The 19,507-nt window shown below is 43.1% G+C and overlaps 1 protein-coding gene across 3 annotated transcripts in view; it reads right to left on the bottom strand.

The window, feature by feature from the left end:
* Positions 1 to 19,507, bottom strand: part of FGF1 (fibroblast growth factor 1) — a 59,984-nt gene that overhangs the window by 14,895 nt on the left and 25,582 nt on the right. The window lies entirely within an intron of this gene.

Raw genomic sequence — 19,507 nt, 5'->3', positions numbered from 1 at the left:
ATTATCGTAGCAGTAGGCACCCTTGGTATCAAGGCTCAGCAAAAATGTTGCAGACTGAGGGCCAAGTTCTCAGCTGGTGTAAATAGGTGCAGCTTTACCCCAGCTCAGGATCTGGCACTCAATGGGTCTGGAGAGAAAGAACTACCCTCTAATCTGTAACAGTAGCTTTTCCCAGTGGGGATGAGGGGTCCTGGAAGGGCTGCGCAGAGCACTTGCCCTGCCATTCCCAGTACTGTACCTGTTCTGTGGATAGAGGACTTTGGTCATCAAGGCTGACAGTTTGGCACCTTTTCATAAGCAGTTCTGAATAAAAACATCCGGGAATGCATGTGTTCAAGGGTTATGCTTTGTAATGAACGTCCAAAGAAACACTCATAGAAAGGAGCTTTAAGAAATACAAATGTGCGACATTCAAACATCAGTGTTTCACATTCTTTTTGTTCTTAAAGGTACCTGGCATGATGCACTGATCTCCATTTTAGCCCAATTTAATGTTCAAAAATAAAGGCATTTGAACCGCACAAGAATCAGACACCACAAAGCTCTTTACAGTGGAGATGCTGACAAGACCCATAATTCTGCAAGCCAGAGCTTTAGATTAGCTTCTTTTATAGTGAGGCACAGGCTCATCTGGCTCTAGAGTGACCAGATGTCCCAATTTTATAGGGACAGTCCTGATATTTGGGGCTTTTTAAAAATATGGGCTCCTATTACCTCCCACCCCCTGTCCTGATTTTTCACACTTGCTATCTGGTCACCCTGTCTGGCTCTAATTTTCCCAGTATTAAATTCTTCCAGAGCACACAGCAAACGCAGCGGCAGCTTGATTTGCAGACACAAATATGTTAGTCTTAGTGATGGGCCAACTTCAAAAGATTCTCTGGATTGATTTAGGTAAGAACCCAATAGTTTAAATGTTATTCCAAGCTTATCCATACTTATCTGAACTTTTCTGGTCTAGAAAATGATTTTGAAATCTCAGACAGCCAATGTCATATGTACCACGTTCTAGATATTAATTGCTTACAGACAAATGGATTGATAGACACAAAGAAGACAGCACACTGTAATTCAAACATACATATAACGTAGAGGGTTTATTGTTATTGTTTTCCCATAACTATATTATAAACCTCATCTGTTTAGCTTTGATCCTGCTGCTAATGCATTACAGACGAGATAGAGCTATGCTGTATCTAATAGTGTACATGCCATTGTCTCATGACACTTATAGCCTGACCTGAGAGAAGCTAAGCACCTGGAACTCCCACTAAATTAAAAATAAATTGCAGGTGCAAATCTGAGTACTTGACCTCTGAATGCCTGACTATAGGTTGCAAGTACTCGGATTTGCAGATAGAACTGAATTACATTACATTTACAAAAGGGAGACCGCTACCTCAGAAAAAATAATTTTTTGACCCAATATTTGGTTCCCAAAAAGTTGGAGTGGGGGAGGTGATTTTTGTAGAAAAACATGACAAATTGTCCAAAAAGGACATTTCCTGTGGAAATTTCTGTTTGGATGAAAAAGCCTTGTTTAATCGAAAAAATGTCTTGAACAAAACAGTTCAACCAGCTCTGGTAGACACACTAATTTCAGGCCTTTTCTCATTTTCTTTCTTTCTCAAATGTGGCCTTTTGTGGTCTTTGTTAGGTAAAAAAAGTTTCCCCAGGAAAGGAAAACACTGGAATAAAAAAGAGGACAAGACTGATAAGTTCCGTGTTCTCCAAGGCTGAAATTCTTTCTGGCGATCATCAGTTCACAACATTGTCTCTCCCTTCATGAAATTTTCCTCAGGTACTAAATCACTAACACTCAAAAAAACCTGAATGTTATACAGAACCTCAGCACCATATTATTTTAAATCTTTCCCTGTTCCTCCAGGATAGATTTGAACTTGTTTTATAAGTTACGTTACCTGGAACAAAGCCTGAGGAACATTCCTTTGTCAGACAAATATTTCCAAAACCACACTGGAGGCTGTTTGGTTCTCCCTAGTTTTGAAACCACCCATAGGTCCAGTTCTGCCATATGTTACAGAGGTGCATACCCCGTTAAGCCTAATGGGGAGTTGTCTGGATAATACTGTAAAGTGTGCCCTATTTGTCAAACTGTATTCTCCCAAAAGTGTGTTTTAACTTTGGACCCATTCGTATTGCCAAAACTACTCCTTTGTATATCTCCAAAGAAAGATGACTGATGTGTGTAACTGCCTCTTGTTGATTTAATTGTTTTTTTTAATGAATGAGAGCACCTGCATACTCGGAAATGGCATATTTGGACTTATAGTGTTTTGGAAGCAGAGCTTCACAGGTTCCAGTTTCAGCAGAGATGATTCCTGGTTCATGTTTTTTGTAGCAGCTGTGCTGTATGAACACATGGTGGGATTCTTTGAAGTGCAATCATTCTTTCTGGAATTTGCCACTTTGAAGATGATAGGTCTGTTACCCGCTGCAAAATCCTACCTCAGCGCCTCATCGTGGTGCAGCGGTGACCTTGGCCGTCTGACAACTATGGTAGCAGGGCATATGCCCTGGTAGGTCTAACCATGCTGTAAAGGTGTTGGATTATCCAATCCAAGGAGGGGGATTGCTCTCTTAGAGGAAAGAGCATTTTTCCTTCTCCTTAGAGGTTGAGGGCCAGCTAAGCTTGAGGAGGTACATATGCCTACCCGCCTAGCCAGTGGGATGGCTTAAAGTTAACAGCTAAAACAACACGAGTAAATGGGTCTTAGTGTGTCATTAAACCATTCTTTGGTGGTGGAGTGGAAATTGAGTGACAAGAGGTTGCTAAAAATATCAGGTGCTAGGACAATGTGGAAAAGGACAACCCTCGCTGTGTGTACTTACAATTGTAGGTCGCTGGCGAGGGAGGAAACGTTAAACCATCTGATGGAGGAGAAGAAAAGGACAGAAAAGACCACCTGGTCGGCCTCCAAGAAGATGGGAAGATGACATTGTTAAATGTTTCGGACGAACGTGGAGAAGAAAGGCAAGAATGCGAGAAAAATGGCGGATGTGTTGTGATCGGCACAGTCTTAACGACAGCTGGAGACTGATCGATCCAGGTGATATCTGTAACATGGGATAGCACTGGATGCTTGTCCAGCCCCATGCATTGGATTCATTAAAGAAGCACTAAGAAGTTAAGCACAAGCCCAGCTTTTCTTGGTAGTGCTCTGAGGCTAACTGACTGATTATTTAAGAGCCTGAGAACATAAGAACAGCCATACTGGGTCAGACCAATGGTCCATCTAGCCTAGTATCCTGTCTTCCTGTAGAGATTCTTCCCTGTCTTCAGCTCTCAGTTTCTGGCCATCAGAGGTTTAGGGTCACCCTGAGGATGGGGTTACATCCCTGATCATCACATTGTATGAAAAAGTACATCCTCTGCTTTGTATTAAACCTGCTGCCTATTAATTTATTGGTTTTTGTAATCTGGGAAAGGGTAAATAACACTTTTTTCCCATGCCATTCATGATTTTAAAGACACCTATCATAACCCTCCCCCGCCCCATAGTCTCTTTCTATGCTGAACAGCCCTAATTTCCATGTGTAGAAGCCATTCTATACCTTTGATCATCCTTGTTGACATTCTCAGAACCTTTTCCAGTTCCACTATAACATTTAAGTCTTTATTAACACAATAGTCAGGCAGCTGAAATTAGAGGTTTCCCACACCGCTCCCAAAACTCCTCTTTCTATAGAGGGATCGCCCTTTCTCTATTGATAAAACTAAAGTATTTCAGGCTGTAGTACCAACGCTCTCTCAGGCTTTCTCTGAACAAAATCAATCATTCCAAATTATGTATAGGGCTTTAATGCTGTCTGTCATTTTTTTTCACTGGGAAGGGATCTAAGACCAGTAAAATCATTTCACTTATTAGTACTGAAGCTGGTCTTGAACCCGTGTTCCAGGGTAAAAGGAACTCAGGAGTTTGCAAAGTTTACAACAGATTTCTAGAAGTGAGAAACGAACATCCCAAGGCCAGCCATCAAAACAGGATCCCAGAAAACTGTTGCAGTAGCCAAAATAAGTGAGTTATTGACTACTATGTTTCCCTTATGTACTTGATTGTTTGGAGATCCAAGTGCATCTATGGATAGCTTTAACAGAGTGGCTGGCTTGGAATTGTTTCTTTAATTTCATGTTATTCCTTTAAGGATTTACTCTATTTTACTCTGTTCTTGCTTGCCAGCTGCCTTTGACTCCACAAGAAAAGTTGAATGAATACTATTTTCCGCTCTCATTGTCTCTCTTTTGTAGCCACTAATGCTGTTCTCATACTTTTATGACCATGTAGTTGGTATTCTACACACAGTACCACTCATGGCCCTACTATTATACGTTTGGCAAGAATATGTTAGGTTTTATGGGAATGAAAGAGTGAGAGTGGACTCAAACCAAAGACAACATAAAAGGACTTATTTTGCTGGGTAAAGGCCTAACCTCTTAATGATTAAATAGCTTGGAGTGGAATAGAAAACTGTATCCAAGATGCTAAGCTCAGAGACATCTCTCTCCTGCAGTTACTTGGTGCCCCACAGGGAGGATAAAAAGGTCCAAAAGGAAAAGATTCTATAAGGAGGAGGTGCACAATTGCTGAGAAATCTATGCCAGGAGTTGGATTAGGACAGTAATTCTGAATCTGAATATTTAGGCACTTCTAATTAATTTAGGCTGGTGTCTATATGCCAGACCTACTATTTGTAGTTATCCTCCTCTCTTCCCTCTCTAGATTTGATTTCTCTTCTTGTTTTTTGTGACCTCCATGTGCTACAATTAAGTGAAAGTAAGTAACTTACTTATGGATGTGGTGGACTCTCCTTCTCTTGAAGCCCATACATGAAGATTGGATGTCTATCTAAAAGAGATGCTCTAGCTCAATGAGAAGTTATATTCTTGAGGCAGAAATCAGTTGGTGACGTTCCCATGGCCTGTGTTAAGCAGGAGGTCAGACAAGATTATCATCACAGTCCCTTCCAGCCTTAAAATTCCTGAGTCTATGAATACATGTAAAGAAGTCAGTGGCTAGCTTGACATCCTGGGTATCATGTAGAGTGGTTTAGAAGATGAGTGTGTAAAAACCTTCAGGGCTGAAAGTGAACTGCATAACTCTATCTGGCTGGTCTTGGCCTGGTGTGACGTTCAAATACCATCATAAAGGCCAGTGAATTAACTTAACCATCAGGAGAGCAGAATCTTAACTACACCACCTTGCTTCCCCACTGAGATCTGAGAGGCTTGATTTATGAGACAGTTGGACATCTGGTTTCTTCTGCATTTCACTAGTCTCTGGTCACAAGTACAATGTAAATCTGCAGAGCTGAGGATGGGATGGGATGTGGTTGCTCTGCAACCTCATTGTGCACAAGAAGCCCAGTGCCCTCTGTGTTTTGGCATGTCACCAGCAAAGAAATGGGATTTTAGCATCTTTACAGCCCTTGTTTTGGGATTGCAAAGGACAACATTAATACTTTAAGAATTAGAAGCTACCTTGGGGGAATGGGGGAGATGCTTTTAAAGGAAGGTTGAACCTGTGGTTTGTGAATGTCAGCTGTAACCATGTCCTTTTAAAATGTTAGCACATGGAGCTAAATAGCATGCAAGCCCCTTTAGGTAATGAATACAGTTGGGGCTGGGATCCAAACACCCAAGAACTTTTCAAAAGTTTGGATTTCATTCAAAACTTTGCCACCAGCCATTCCCTCTGCACTGGGCCAAGCCAGCAGTTTTGATGTGATCCCTTCAAAGTTGGAGCTGAATCTTACAGCTCAGGCCCATCTCTAGTAATATGTAACCTACTAATCCTTTGGATTAGTTAAAAAATAGCAGACAGAATATGGGGTTTATGGAAAACGAGTGATGTCCTTTCTTTTCATTTCCCACCTTCGTATGCATTTCCTATTTCAAAATTAGTACAGAGTTCACTGGACAAAAAGTATTGCTTTCTTTGCTGTTTACAAAGATAGCATTGGAGATGTGACTAGAGGAATTGGCGGGGTCGGGGGATTGCTAATGGAATAAAAGAACCTTTTACCTCGAGATTAGTGGGTCAAATCCAGACTAAACCAGTTGTAGCTTAAATTGGTCTAGTGGATAGAATGTTGGGCTGGATACAGGAGACCTGGGTTCTATTTCCTGCTCTGCCATTGGCCTGCTGTGTGGCAGTGGACAAGTCACTTTGCCACAATCTATGTCTCAGTTTCCCCATCTGTAAAACCTCCTTTGTAAAGTGTGTTGTGATGTACTGATGAAAAGTGCTATCCAAGAACTAGATATTAATTTCTAGTCTGATGGCTGCTTGGTGGTCTATGTGAAGTACATTAGTGGCCTCTGTCTGGTTCAGACTGAACAGGTGCCCACAACAGTAAATCTCCACTGGTTAAGTGGACCAGGGCAGATTTGATGGGCCAGCATGGGGAAGTTTGTACCACTACTGGTGCCTGTATTATTGTTAAACTTTGTCTTTTTGTTTTTTTGCAACAACTCTCTTTCTGTCTCTCTCTAACAGCTTCTTTCAACTTCTTTTTCTCCTCTGACTTCTCCTGACTCAACCAACCTAGCAAACCTTCCTCAACAGCCCCACTTTTCTAGATCAGCTTGAGAAGATTTGCATAGTAATTTCAAGCACAACACAGTGAACCAGTTCCTTAGTCACAAATGACTGTGGCAACTTCAGCTCCGTAGGTTGGCTCTGTCTGCACTGAAGAGTCAACGAGAACTGGAGCCTTCTAGAATGATTGGCCTGTGGCTCCTACATTGAGTCTCTCTTCTGCAGGCCCTCTGTTGATGCTAAAGGGTTACAATCTCAAAGTGAGCCTAGGTTTAAAATTTTCTTAAATAGAAACACTGGGTTACATGCACAAAACCATGTCCCATTGACCATGTCTTAAAGACAGATTTGTGTTTGAATCAAATGCACTAAACTAGTACTTGGCAACAGATACTTTCCTTTATAAAGGGAATAAAAAATGTTCTACAGAGTCTAAAATAAGCAGATCTACAATATGAGTTTGGAAGCATCAGTGAAAAAAGTGTAATTGATAATCACTTGTCATTTACGCTGAAGATTATCATTTAGAGCTAGAAAGATCTTAACTGGATAGGGGCCACATTCTGTTACAGCAGTGTAAATTTGGAATAAGTGGTAACAGAAATTGACCATTGGTCTTCAGTACCTATAGAATGCTAGTAATCTATGAAAAGCAGAATTTTAACAAGTCTTTTAAGAAATGGGCATACCTTTCTCATCACAGGTTCAGTGATTACTTATCAACTCAGTAACCTGCTAAAATGTATTCTCGCTATGTGGTGTGTATGCAATATTGTATAATAATATTGAGGTCTATTCCTTTGTAAATTTTACATGCAACTAACTTTTTGGTAAACAGACTTATTATAGAACTATGTTTTAAAAATCTATTAGCTCCACATGTTGCAGTGCTCACAGAAAATTTTGCATTAAAAAAAATCAGAAGAGAAGAATCCAGTAACTCCCTTTTCATAAATATATGTACCATCTTCACTGTGTCACTGTCTGTGAAATTGGAGTTTGCACCTGTATTTTAGATTTGCTTGAAGAGAAGGATTGATTATATTCATAATTTTGGTCCTGTTGGGAAACAAATGTTGGTACTATTGAGGGTTACTAGATGGTGATGTTACCAATAGTCTAACCTTCTGTTTAACTGAATGTATAGTCAGTCAGGTCATGAGGGATGCTGTGTTGCCGTTGTGAGACAGTACTGTTCAGAAGCTGCTGTGTACAATAGTAAAGTTTGTTCCCTGATGGTGCCAAACTGCTGATTACAGGATACATTCACACATGCAAACAAAACCATTGACTGGTCTCAGAAACATTACAACCCCCTCATAGATATAATAAATTCTCAGTATCTGAAGGCAACCTGACTCCTGCTGTGGCAGAAGAGATGCTGCCTGATTTCCTGACCTGCTGAACCGCAGTATTAGAGTTAATACTTGACATACTGCACTGTGATCCAATATTCGGCTAAGAGAGTCTCTTTGTTTTCTGACCAGTCTCTTTATAAGCGCTTGAAACTCCTGTTGACATTAATTGGACTTGTGTTCATAGGGCAAGGAGAATAGCCTCATAACTCTTCTGTTCATAGCAGCAGCCTGTTAATAAAAATTCCATTGTCCCCAGTGAAAAAGAGGTCATCTAAAATCAGCCTTTGTTTTTTAGGCTACTTCTCTGTGGAGGGCTAACAACAACATTTATCAGGGCCTAGTCCAAAGCTCATTGAAGTCAATGGAAAGACTCTTACTGATTTCAGTGAACTTTGAATCAGACCCTGAGAGAATTGTTGCTACTCTTATTAAAACAAATAAGGTGCAGAATGTTTACAGTGATGTGCCAAAACCCCTGTGACATTATTACCTTGTCTAGCATGATCAAATCATATGTTTACCTCACTACTCCTACCCCCGCCCCACTTTTCACCCCAGGGAGAGGGATTAACCAGGAACTTCCTAGAATGTTTATCTATCACCCAAGAATGGAAAGCAGTTACAACAGGTAAAATATTTTAATAGTATTTAGGGCTCTGGCTTCAGTCCATTCATTGTCTGTCCTGACAGACTCCTGAAATGCTGTTTGCTTACTAATGTGGAATTGAATGTCACCTCTGCAGTGGGGAATTGGTCATGGTGAGAAAAAAGATCCAAGGAGTCGGAATATGCTGGAAAAAATTCCCCCCACTAGTTAGAAATTTTCTGCATCACAAATTTTAGGAATCCTTTCTGCAGGTTGTTTCTCATCTAGGAAAAGTAATGACAATGCTACATACAGGAAGGACTTGATTTTATCAAGGAGTTTCCAAGTTCATTAGTTGCTTTATACTACTCCAATATTATGGGGCAGTCAACATCCATTACTGTTATATTCTACCCCTAAATGTGTCTCTTGCGTTCTTGCATGGAATTTTCTTTAATCAGAGCATTAAACATTCTAGGCCATATCCCACCTTCTGGTGCACCTTTGCATTAAAAAGACAACCTCTGAGTGTCTTTTTAAGACTCAACATAATAAAACAGTGCGAATTCATCTATCCCCACACTCTTGAGAATTCGTATTTTTTGCGAGATTGGAATTAAGAGCATGATCAGCCCTCTTGGTCACCGACAATGCCCAGCAACTTTTGAGTCAACAATAATTAAATGGGAGGGCGGTAAAGCCTTCCTATATAGAAACCTACTATAGAAACCAAAAAGCTGCTCTCCTTATTTTTTTAAAATCAGATTTCAAGGGCTGCTGCATAGGCAGTGAGGCAATTCTCTCCCCCCAATGCTTATATTTTCTTTGAACAATTGCTTTTCCTCTCATGTTTGTATGGGAAATATAAACCTGAACACAGGCAGGTTATCTCTCTGCCTCTTCTTTGATGTGTTTGCTGTAACCTACATTACTAACAAAATTACTCAGTGTCTAAGGTAGCAGGAAGATGGGACCTTTAGTAAACAAAGTAAATCGGTGTTTGTTTAATTTAGCTTTCGTTTAGTTTGTTGCTACCTTGGTTTTGCTTGTCCTTTGAAAATGTTACAAAGCTGCCTGAAATGGCGACATCTGGTGGCAATTCTTATCATTGTCAGCTATTTCCTTCCTTGTCTGGAAGCATTAGTCAGGCTCTAATTATTATTATTCACTAGATCCTTGCCCCAGAGTAAGTCCCTTCCCGCTGCTCAAAGGGGATTGACCTATGGGAATTCCCTCATGGTGTGGAGGCGTTCCTGGGACATGAGGGGGAAAAGCCAAATCAGACTGCATTCAAGGGTGTGTCTACACACTGAGTGGTAGCCCACAGCAGCGAGTCTCTGGGCTCCTGTTGATGGACTCAGGCTCACACTACAGTGCTAAAAATAGCTGTGTAGATGTTGTGGCTTGGGCTCTGGAGCCCATCCCCCTTCCTGGACTTCAGAGCGTGAGCTGCAGCCCAAGCCACAGAGTCTACAGAGCTGTTTTTAGCACCATGGTAAATCACTCTGTGTGTAGGTGGGCCAGCAGAATGGTTATCATAGAATATCAGGGTTGGAAGGGACCTCAGGAGGTCATCTAATCCAACCCCCTGCTCAAAGCAGGGCCAATCCCCAACTAAATTCCCAAATAGCCCCCTTAAGGGTTGAACTCACAACGCTGGGTTTAGCAGGCCAATGTTCAAACCACTGAGCTATCCCTCCACTGCTCCAACTAGTGTTTACTCAAGTCATCTTAACTTGTGCCAAGGGCTGGTTCTGCTCCCAGCTTGCTCCAGGATTGGGTGAAGCAGGAAGGTGACTTTGAGCCTTCTTTGGAATAATTGAGGATTGAGCTCTTTATTATTACTTAAATATTTATTTTACTGTAGCACCCAGAGGTGCCAACCCAGATTGGGGCTCCATTTTGCTGGGTGCTGTGGATAAACAGAGATAGTCCCTGCTGCCAAAAACTTAGGCCCACATTTTTTACAGGTGGTTAGATGTTGCCCCATCCAGCACCGCAACACCTAAGGGTACATCTACACTACCCGCCGGATCGGTGGGTAGCGATTAATCTATCGAGGATCAATTTATCACGTGTAGTGTAGACATAAATCAATCCCCGATTGCTCTCCCATTGACTGCTGAACTCCAGCTTGGTGATAGGTGGAAGCAAAGTTGACGGGGAGCCACAGGGCGCCGTGAGGATGAGAAGTAAGTAATTTTAATTTGATGTAAGATACATCAACTTCAGCTACGCTAGTCTCGTAGCTGAAGTTGCGTATCTTAGATTGATTTCTCTCCCCCCCTCCACAGTGTAGACAAGGCCTAAGTCTCACTTAAAGTCAGTGAGTTAGTTGGGCCTGGTCTACGTTTGAAACTTACATCCGTATAGCTATGTGTCTTAGGCTTTGTATACCTTATGCAGCTTTTAGCGACGCTGCTCTGCTGCTACAGCCGTGCTGCTGAAAGGCACGCAGTGCAGCTGCTGTTCGTCATCAGGAGAGAGCTGTCCCACCAACAAAAAACTTCCACCCCCAACGAGCAGCAGCAGCTTTGTCATCCGGAGAGTGCTCTGCCGACAAAGCACTGTTCACACTGGTGCCTTTTGTCAGTAAAACTTTTGTTGTTCTGGGGCGGGGGGTTAACACCCCTGAACGACAAAAGTTTTGCCAAAGAAGTTTCAAGATAGACAAAGCCTTAGGGATGTGGATTTTTTCACACCCTAAGAGCTGTAGCTATACTGACCTAATTCCCAGCGTAGACAGCGCTAGGTTGATGGAAGAATTCTTCCTCTGACCTAGCTATCACCTCTTGAGGAAGTGGATTACAGTACCTATGCCAGCAGGAACACTGTAGTGTTTTTAAGTGAAGTCATACTCTTGTTCCATTCAGCATTGGAATGCCTAGCGCCTAAATACCTTTTGAGAATCTGGTCCTTCCAGTCTGAAATTATGGTCAGACTATATATTAAGGTTTTATTTATTAAAGGATTAATAAATGATTAATAGATGTTGTGAGCATATTCTAGACATGAGCAGCATGAGTTAGAGATCGTTACAAGCACATCAGCAGAAGGCATTACAGATTGTTTACAACCATGGTTTATAGTAATCTATTGACCTGTTGCAATCTAACAATCTAAAACAATTGATTAACCATTTAATAAAACATGCATCAATCATTTATTAAGCCTTTATATCTTAATAAAAAGTGTGACTGAAATTATGTTAATTTTTGCAAGTAATCTCTGAGGTTACTCCTTCCCCCCAAAACTCTGTAAATTGAACATCATAATTCTCATGCAACCTTATTAGATTTAGGTGAAATGGGAGGGACTGTAATTGTGACACTGAATTCATTTCTTGATTTCATGTAATTAGTAGCAAGTATCTTCTCCATGAAGAGCACCTAGTGACAGAGGCCCAGATGTGTCACAGTAAAGACAGATAAAGAGCAAGGCCAATGGATGCTAACCCACAGTGGCCAAATACTGTTGGGGTTGAGCAGCGCAAAGTAGATTTCTTGGCAAGCCCCCACTGATTGCATTTACAAATGCCCATAATCATGAAGGCCGAGTGGCTCAGCAGAGGAAGTGGGACCCTACCAGACATTAGGAACAGGAGAGTCAGCAGAGCAGGAAACCCAGAATAGTTGTGAGGGCTAAGGCAGCATCTTCTGTATGCACTTGCATTGTTGGGAAACATGTTCTAGTCTAGAGAGCCCCCATGAATGTTCTCATTCATTCCTTAACAGCTCCTAGTGCTACCTGCAGTCACAAACCTGGATTCTATAAGATGCTATCAGTGTACTGTGAAAATCTAAGACATCTGCCTATGCTGCTTCCCCACACCCCTTTTTCCTGCACCCAGCACAGCAAAAGAGCAACTGTGAATCTGGCCCTGAGTGTGCAAGTGTGGAATTGCAGGGGTTAAGGGTTAATCACCATTTCAGTGGAGAGGCCCATGGGAATGATGTTGTATGGAGAGCTCCAGCAATTTAAAAACTGCATTTCAAAGGCACGTGTGCCTGCTTGGCCCCCTCTCTCCAACCTCCCTACAACATACACACACTCACCCCTTCACTGTGATTATTGTCCTAAAGACAATTCCAGCTCCAAAACTTTACTCCACTCTGGAAGGATGAACATTGCCAGGGGGGCTTTTTCCATGTAGCTTGTTTGGGTTCAAACTAAAAAACCAGACAGACAAACACACACACACACACACACACTTCCCCCAGTAACTCTAGCTGCCTAAGCAAATCCCATTGTTTCATGTGAGGGTTTTAACTGCTGACTCCGAACACAAACCAGATTTCTGGGGCCTATTGTGTGGAAAGAACACACTGGACACAGCAGAGCATAAGATCTGCTTTGCCAGTCAAGAACGTAGTTGAAGATACATTGAACCTACAGCCTTAAAGGGGACACCTCTATGCCTTGGGGTATGGTTTCATCATCCCTCACAGTCCTTCCAAGGAGCACTTGGTGGCTGCCTCCCTGCCCCCCTTTCTCCAAAAAGAAAGAAGAAAAAGTTTTTTAAAAACTGTGTTTATTGAACAAAAAATAGTCTGTCCTATTTGGCAAGATGCTGAATGCCCCGAGATGTGCCTAGCACCTTGCAGGGAATGTCCCTTTTGTAGTAACTAAAGACTAGCCTGAACAATTGGATGGTCAGAAGTGTTGAGATCCAGGGTTCTGGCTTTGAGTCTACCTATAATTGAGGTGCCTGATTACCATATGGACTTCAGAGAGAATGGGGACTGTCAGTTGCCAGCTAGGGAGGCAGTGCCTTGGTTGCCCATGGAAATTGTCTCCTGCAATCTTAAAGCAGTTGGCCTTGGTTAGTGCTATTGTCACTGCTATTGTAATAGATAGAACTGAATGCAAGTTGTGGATTCCTTCTCTTTGCAAACCACTAGGAGGTTTACCCTTCCCTTTAGAAGAAAAGGAATACTGTATCATTCCATCACCGACCCATTATCCTGAGTCCCTAACAGTCGCTGTGCATCAGGTTCCACAATGTGAACTACATAAAACAGTAATCTCCACTGTCCTTTCCTTTGAAAGCAAGCTCCATGATCCCTCCCCATGCAGCCCGTAAGCAGAATGGCAAATGAGTCAGCAAAGCCAGTGGAGACCCTAACTGAGGAGCATAAAGGGTAATATCTCCTAGCAAAGGAAGTACCTTGCCCAGTTCTGTTTCTGACACCAGCTGTCTCCTCTGAACAGTTAGACAGGAGGGATTCCTTGTTAGTGTCAGTGAGGCTATTTGGGAATCAAGGGGAAAGCACATCACGCATGAATGCCTTGCTTCAGGGCCTTGTCAGCATGTCTGATGAGGTGATACCATACAAATGGCAGCCAGACCTCTCCATGGACAACTGAGAAAAGCCCAGTTGCTCTTTGTAGCAGTTGTGACTGGAAATTACTAAAGGCCAGAAGTTTGGGTTTACATTATCTTTAGGCTCCGGAAGAAAAATAACTTATGGTTTATTGAGCCGGGGGAAAATAGTGTTGGCTCGCTCTGCCTGTTTTCTGAGTAATCGTGCATCCAGCTTTCTGCCTGAAACCCACATCAATTGATGCTCTAGCCTCTTGGTTTAAAATGGAAAGTGTCATTACTCGTTATGGACAACAGAAAACACCAAACTATAGGCAGGGACCTACCACAACAAAATGAATCTTCCCACTTCTGACATACCCCCAACCCGCAGCCCTTGGGAACCCAAACAGCATTAAAAGGCTTGAGGTACCATCATCAGTCATCTTGAAATAGAGATTTTTACTCGTATTGTTTACAATAAGTCCTTTAAAGCTTAGAACTGAAATCTCTTTATTCCCTACCAGCATATGTTTTGGTATCATGGAGTTGCTCATGAGTGCTGGGCTATGTACAGTGCGGGGTTTGTTACTGCCCTTGAGCGGTGGGTCATATGGATCAGTTTGTTGTTGCGGAGCAGCTAAGTGGGCTCTGGGCTCTGGACAGTGTTCGGTGTTGTAGGGCTGTTGCACACTTAGCTCTCTTGCACCCAGTTTCACCATCTGCAAAACAGAGATGATTGCGATCTATCTCACGGGGATTGGGAGGAAAAAATAATGTTTAAAGACTTTTAAAGCTAAAAAACAACTGTTCTATTATGCCAGGACCCACTCTTGCCTGACAAACACAGTAAGCCATGCTGCTTGGGTACGCAGTGTGCATCCCTAATGCATGAGGCAGCTCATTAAGGATATATAGTTCTGATGGTCTAGTGCAGGGGTGGCCAAGTGGACTGACCCTCCGAACCGCATACGAGAATCTTCAGAAATTCAAGAGACGAGCATGCCTGCCAGGGCTCAGGGCATCAGCCCTGCTCCTGCTGAAGTCTCAAGACACCCCTCCCTGCAGGGCTGAAGCCCCTAGCCCCACCACCCTGCTACAGGGCAGAAGCCTCGAGCTCCCCCTGCCCCAGTCGGGTAAGTGAGAATGGGTTGTGGAGGCTTTGCGAGCTGCACTTTTAACTGTAAAAGTGCAGCATGAGACTCACAAGCTGCAGTATGGCCACCCCTGGTCTAGTGGATAAAGCATACAACTGGTAATCCAAAGCCATATGTTCCAATCCCAGAGCTGATACTGATTTAATGTATGACCTTCTTAAAAGTCGTTGTGCTGTGTGGAGTCATGGGATATTATTTCTGCAGACATGGGAAATGTGCCTCAATGTCAGCACTATGCGGTGCTGGAACTATGGTTATTGGCTCTAGAATGGCATTAATGAATTAATACAAGGAGAACTGTACAAGGACATAACCTTTATGAGGGAGCCTCTGACCTGATGGTACTGCCTGCCTCAAACTATCCTCAGATGCAGAGCTCCATCTTTAACAGCAGGCAAGTAGATGATTTTTGTTGGTCCCTCATGGGGTCACTTTATTTGAAAAGCACTTTGGGATCCCAGAAGTGGTGGCTCTATAGAGATGCAAAGGGCCGTTCTTCTTCCTGACTCCTTCACCCCTAGCAGGTCTCCAGGCAGGAAGGTTAAATGGGACAAAACATTCACCATACTCTCAAATGTCACCATTTTCCCCCTTCCACCCCCACTCCAATTACCTTGCAGGACACAGGGTAAATGTCAGACCACAAAAGCAATACAGCCCAGGTTTGTTTAGTGTCTCACTGCAGGTTTGGCTGCTCCCACGTATGTACTTGCACACTACTTAGCCACTTCCTCCTGCTTGGTCTTTCCAGAAACAGGCAAATAGGAGCTCACAGCTTATCTCAAGGCCAGGAGGAGGCTTTGAACGGTTGTATTTTAAGGTTCTGTTTATAGACACCTTTCTCGAGGGAGTTTCTCTCCCTTTTCCTCTGTCTTGGTCCCTGTGTATTTGGGGATGAAGATATAAATGCTCAGTTGTCTGTGGTTGAAACTGATAGGTTCTGTCCAATACAGTGGGGGTAGAAGCTAAATGAAAGAATCCAGCCCAAAGATTTTGCTATTGCTCCTTCGCAAAGGCCCTGATCTGGCATTCCTGGTGGACCCAAAACTCACACTGAAATTTCACCCAGCTACGAACCCCCAATCTCCAAGCAAATCTCAGTCAAAATGGCCGAGTTTCACCTGGTTTCCCCATCAAAACTCCATGAAACCACCAGGGTTTCTGACACCCTATGCGGACGGCCATTTCGCCGCCCCTTGCGGCTCCAGTGGAGCTGCCACAGTCATGCCGGCGGGCGGTCCGCTGGTCTAAAGGCTCCGGTGGACCTGCCGCAGGCATGACTGCAGTAGGTCCACCGGAGCCTTTAGACCAGGGCACCGTCTGCTGGCACGACTGCGGTAGGTCCCCCGGAGCCACGTGCCGCCCCCCCGGCAAAATAGCGCCCCCCAAAAATTCTGGCACCCTAGGCCATTGCCTAGGTCGCCTAAATGGTAGCGCCGGCCCTGGAAACACACCTCACTCCTGATGGCAATGCTGAACCATTGGCCAGTCCCAGGTTTGCACAAAAGGTTCTGGAGCCTCAGCAGACCTGACACGTTCCAAGTCTTGATTTCGTAGAGAACACTGAACATGGGGAATTTTCATGTGGTGTTGGGTGTAACTGTGAATACTTCCCACAGCTGGAGTTCAGAAAAGCATCCAAACTTAGCGCAGGCTGCAAAATCTGGACCTGAGTTTGGATCCAGATTTTAAACAACTCCCCCGCCCCATAGTTCAGGAGTGTTGGAATGTAAATTTTTGTTTCTAATCCAAGATAATCCATATGTCCTAAAGTTGTGGTTCACCATCACTAAATATATCGTCACTCAACAATCAAGCTTCCCGAAGAGTAATATCATGTGGAGTTGTTCCAGATAGGACTCCTTTGTTTCTGGGTTGGCTATAAGCTCAATATTGATTTACAACCCTGGAAATCCATAGGGCATTAACTGTTCTGGTGCTGAGAGGTTTGTATAAGGGATTGTGTACCTTGTCGTGTTAAATTCTAGGAAACATCAGCTGGCAGAATTCTGCCCCATATTCTCTTGCTGCGTATCTTATTTCTTTATTAGTATCTAATAACTGCACAATAGCTTCTGTTTTATTTTGTAGTTGCCTGAACCAACAGTCAGATAAAAACTCTGAAAAAAATAATAATTTCCTATTTGAGCTATGATTCGAGCGCTGAAGAAAATGCCATCCAGTGAGGGACTACAGTATATAAGTACCTTAATAGGGCTAATATAGCAGGGGTCAGAGTTCCAGAGGTAACTGCACCTCTGGCTCTGTTGTGGCCTCTTTGAGGGCACCCCGCTCAGGTCTGAAGCCTCTAGCTGTCCCCTATCTTAGGGCAGGAAGCTGTCTTCCTCTCCCTCTAGACCGGAGATTTAGGCTGCAAATTTGTCCTGCAATTCATTATCACCTTAGCAAGTCTGAGTTTCATTCAACACCTGCTGTCCTGTTCACTCCCAGGGTCAAGGCAAGAATTAACTAGTCACCTGCCAGCCTTCAGAATAGATAATACTGTGCTTGATGAACAGTGTTGCCAGCGCTGAGATCAAAAACAATTTGACTGTCCCATAAAACCATGAGATTTTATTAAAAAGAAGACATTGTGTCTTTTCGGTCTGTCTTCCGCCAGAGGGGTATGTGTGTACCCCCACTCTCCTTATTGAGTAAGGCGACTTGTGGTTCTGGCTGCTGGAGCTCTCACCCCTCTATCTACCTGTCTTCTGCCCAGCGAATTAGTTCTGTGTCTCCCAACCCCTAAAACCTGGCAATCCTGCCCCCCAGTTCTCACAGCAGTTCTGCCCCTGCATCAGTTCTGCCTATATCTTGCCCCCTCATCTGCCCAGTCCCCCTTCGCCCCCATCAGTATCTACCCCCCACCAAAGACTTGTCCCCCTGCCCCCTATCTGCTCTGTTCCTCCTGGTGTTCTTCACCCCTTCTCCCACTTCTGGGTTGGGGGCGGGGAAGTTCTTGGATTGGGTGACCATGACTCCCTCCTGGATCAGGCTGGACACTTTATACAGTTTTTCAGTCCTTTGCAAGGCTTCTCCAAAGCAGGTAAAACCAGTCTATGCACTTCCCTCCAGGGAGGAAGAAGGGGTTACTCTTCTCTCTGCTTGTCTATTTGCCTGGGGATTTGCATTAGTTCCCTCCCCATCCCCCAATTATTTTAATTCCTGCTTTTCACCACCAGCCTCCTGAGCCCATACGTATAACACTTAGAGGGTGATAAAAATGGTCTTTAAATAGTCCATGAGCCTATTGTTTAATTCTCAAGTTAACAATCCTTGGTCATTCATGCTTATGTGTCATCCTCCCTCCCCCTACAGGCACTGAAAATACGTGTAGTGCTTCCAGAAAGAAATTAACCTCTTTGTATTCAGCAGGTAACAAGTGAAGAGGGGAAACAGTCACTTATTTTTCATAAAAATAAATCAGAAGTTCCTAGTTCTCCACACCTGATACTAACAGGCTCTTTAGGCCAGTGGAGAAAGGCATAAAAAGCACCAGTGGCTGGAAGCTAAAGCAAGACACATTCAGATTAGAAATTAGGCACAATTTTTTACCAGTGAGGGTGAGTGACCATTGGAACAAACTACTAAGGGAAGTGGTGGCTTCTCTGTCTCTTAATGTCTTCAGATCAAGACTGGATGCTTTTCTGGAAGAGATGCTTTTGCCAAATACAAGTGCTTAAATGCAATGGGCTCAATGTGAGGGCAACTGGGTGAAATTTAATAGCCTGTGATACGCAGGAGTTCGGACTAGATGATTTAATGGTCTCTCCAAGCCTTAAACTCTATTAATCTGTTTTTGGCTCCATACAGAATTAAAATGTAAAGAATTTTAAAAATCAAATGTCTTTTTTGTGGTTTGTGCTAACTGATCGTTTCCTTTTTGCATTTCTCTCAGCCAGGGCAATGAAAATAGACTGGTAAATTTCACTTTTGTTTATGGCCAGTTTAAGGTTCTGAAGCCCAAGGCTGTAAAATTTGGATTGTAAATGCTGTAGCAGGGATTTAAAGCCACACAAACATAGTTTCTACTTGAATTTATTACTATTCATGGAGACATTTCTATCAATCTCAGGTTTCACAAGATGGAAATGGAAATTACCCTTTCAAAAGGTGGCACTCACCCCTTTGTAGAAGACTAGCACAAGCCCTAAGCACTACTTAAGCCCTCAAAATACTGCCTAAGTGATATGTGGCCCTTGTGTTGGTCATTTAAACAGGCATGAAAGTCACCCAGTGTCTCTCTAGGTAAAAAATAATGATTGAAATGTAAGTACTTTCTGCTGTGCTGATAAAATCCAGTCAGTTATGCAGATTTCTGGCTGAATACTAACAGGGAAGGCCTCCAGATCTGGGGTATATATGCACTCAGATGTTGGTTTACATTCCGCATCCCAGTTTAGGGAGGGACATAAACTGAACAAGAGAATCCTGTGGCACCTTATAGACTAACAGAGGTTTTGGAGCGTGAGCTTTCGTGGGTGAATACCCACTTCGTCAGACGCAGGTAGTGGAAATTTCCAGGGGCAGGTATATATATGCTA

The sequence above is a fragment of the Chelonoidis abingdonii genome, chromosome 7, assembly GCF_003597395.2.
Source record: "Chelonoidis abingdonii isolate Lonesome George chromosome 7, CheloAbing_2.0, whole genome shotgun sequence".
NCBI classification, from domain to species: domain Eukaryota; kingdom Metazoa; phylum Chordata; order Testudines; family Testudinidae; genus Chelonoidis; species Chelonoidis abingdonii.
The sequence above is the reverse complement of the archived record's forward strand: the minus strand, read 5'-3'. Positions and strand labels throughout refer to the sequence as shown.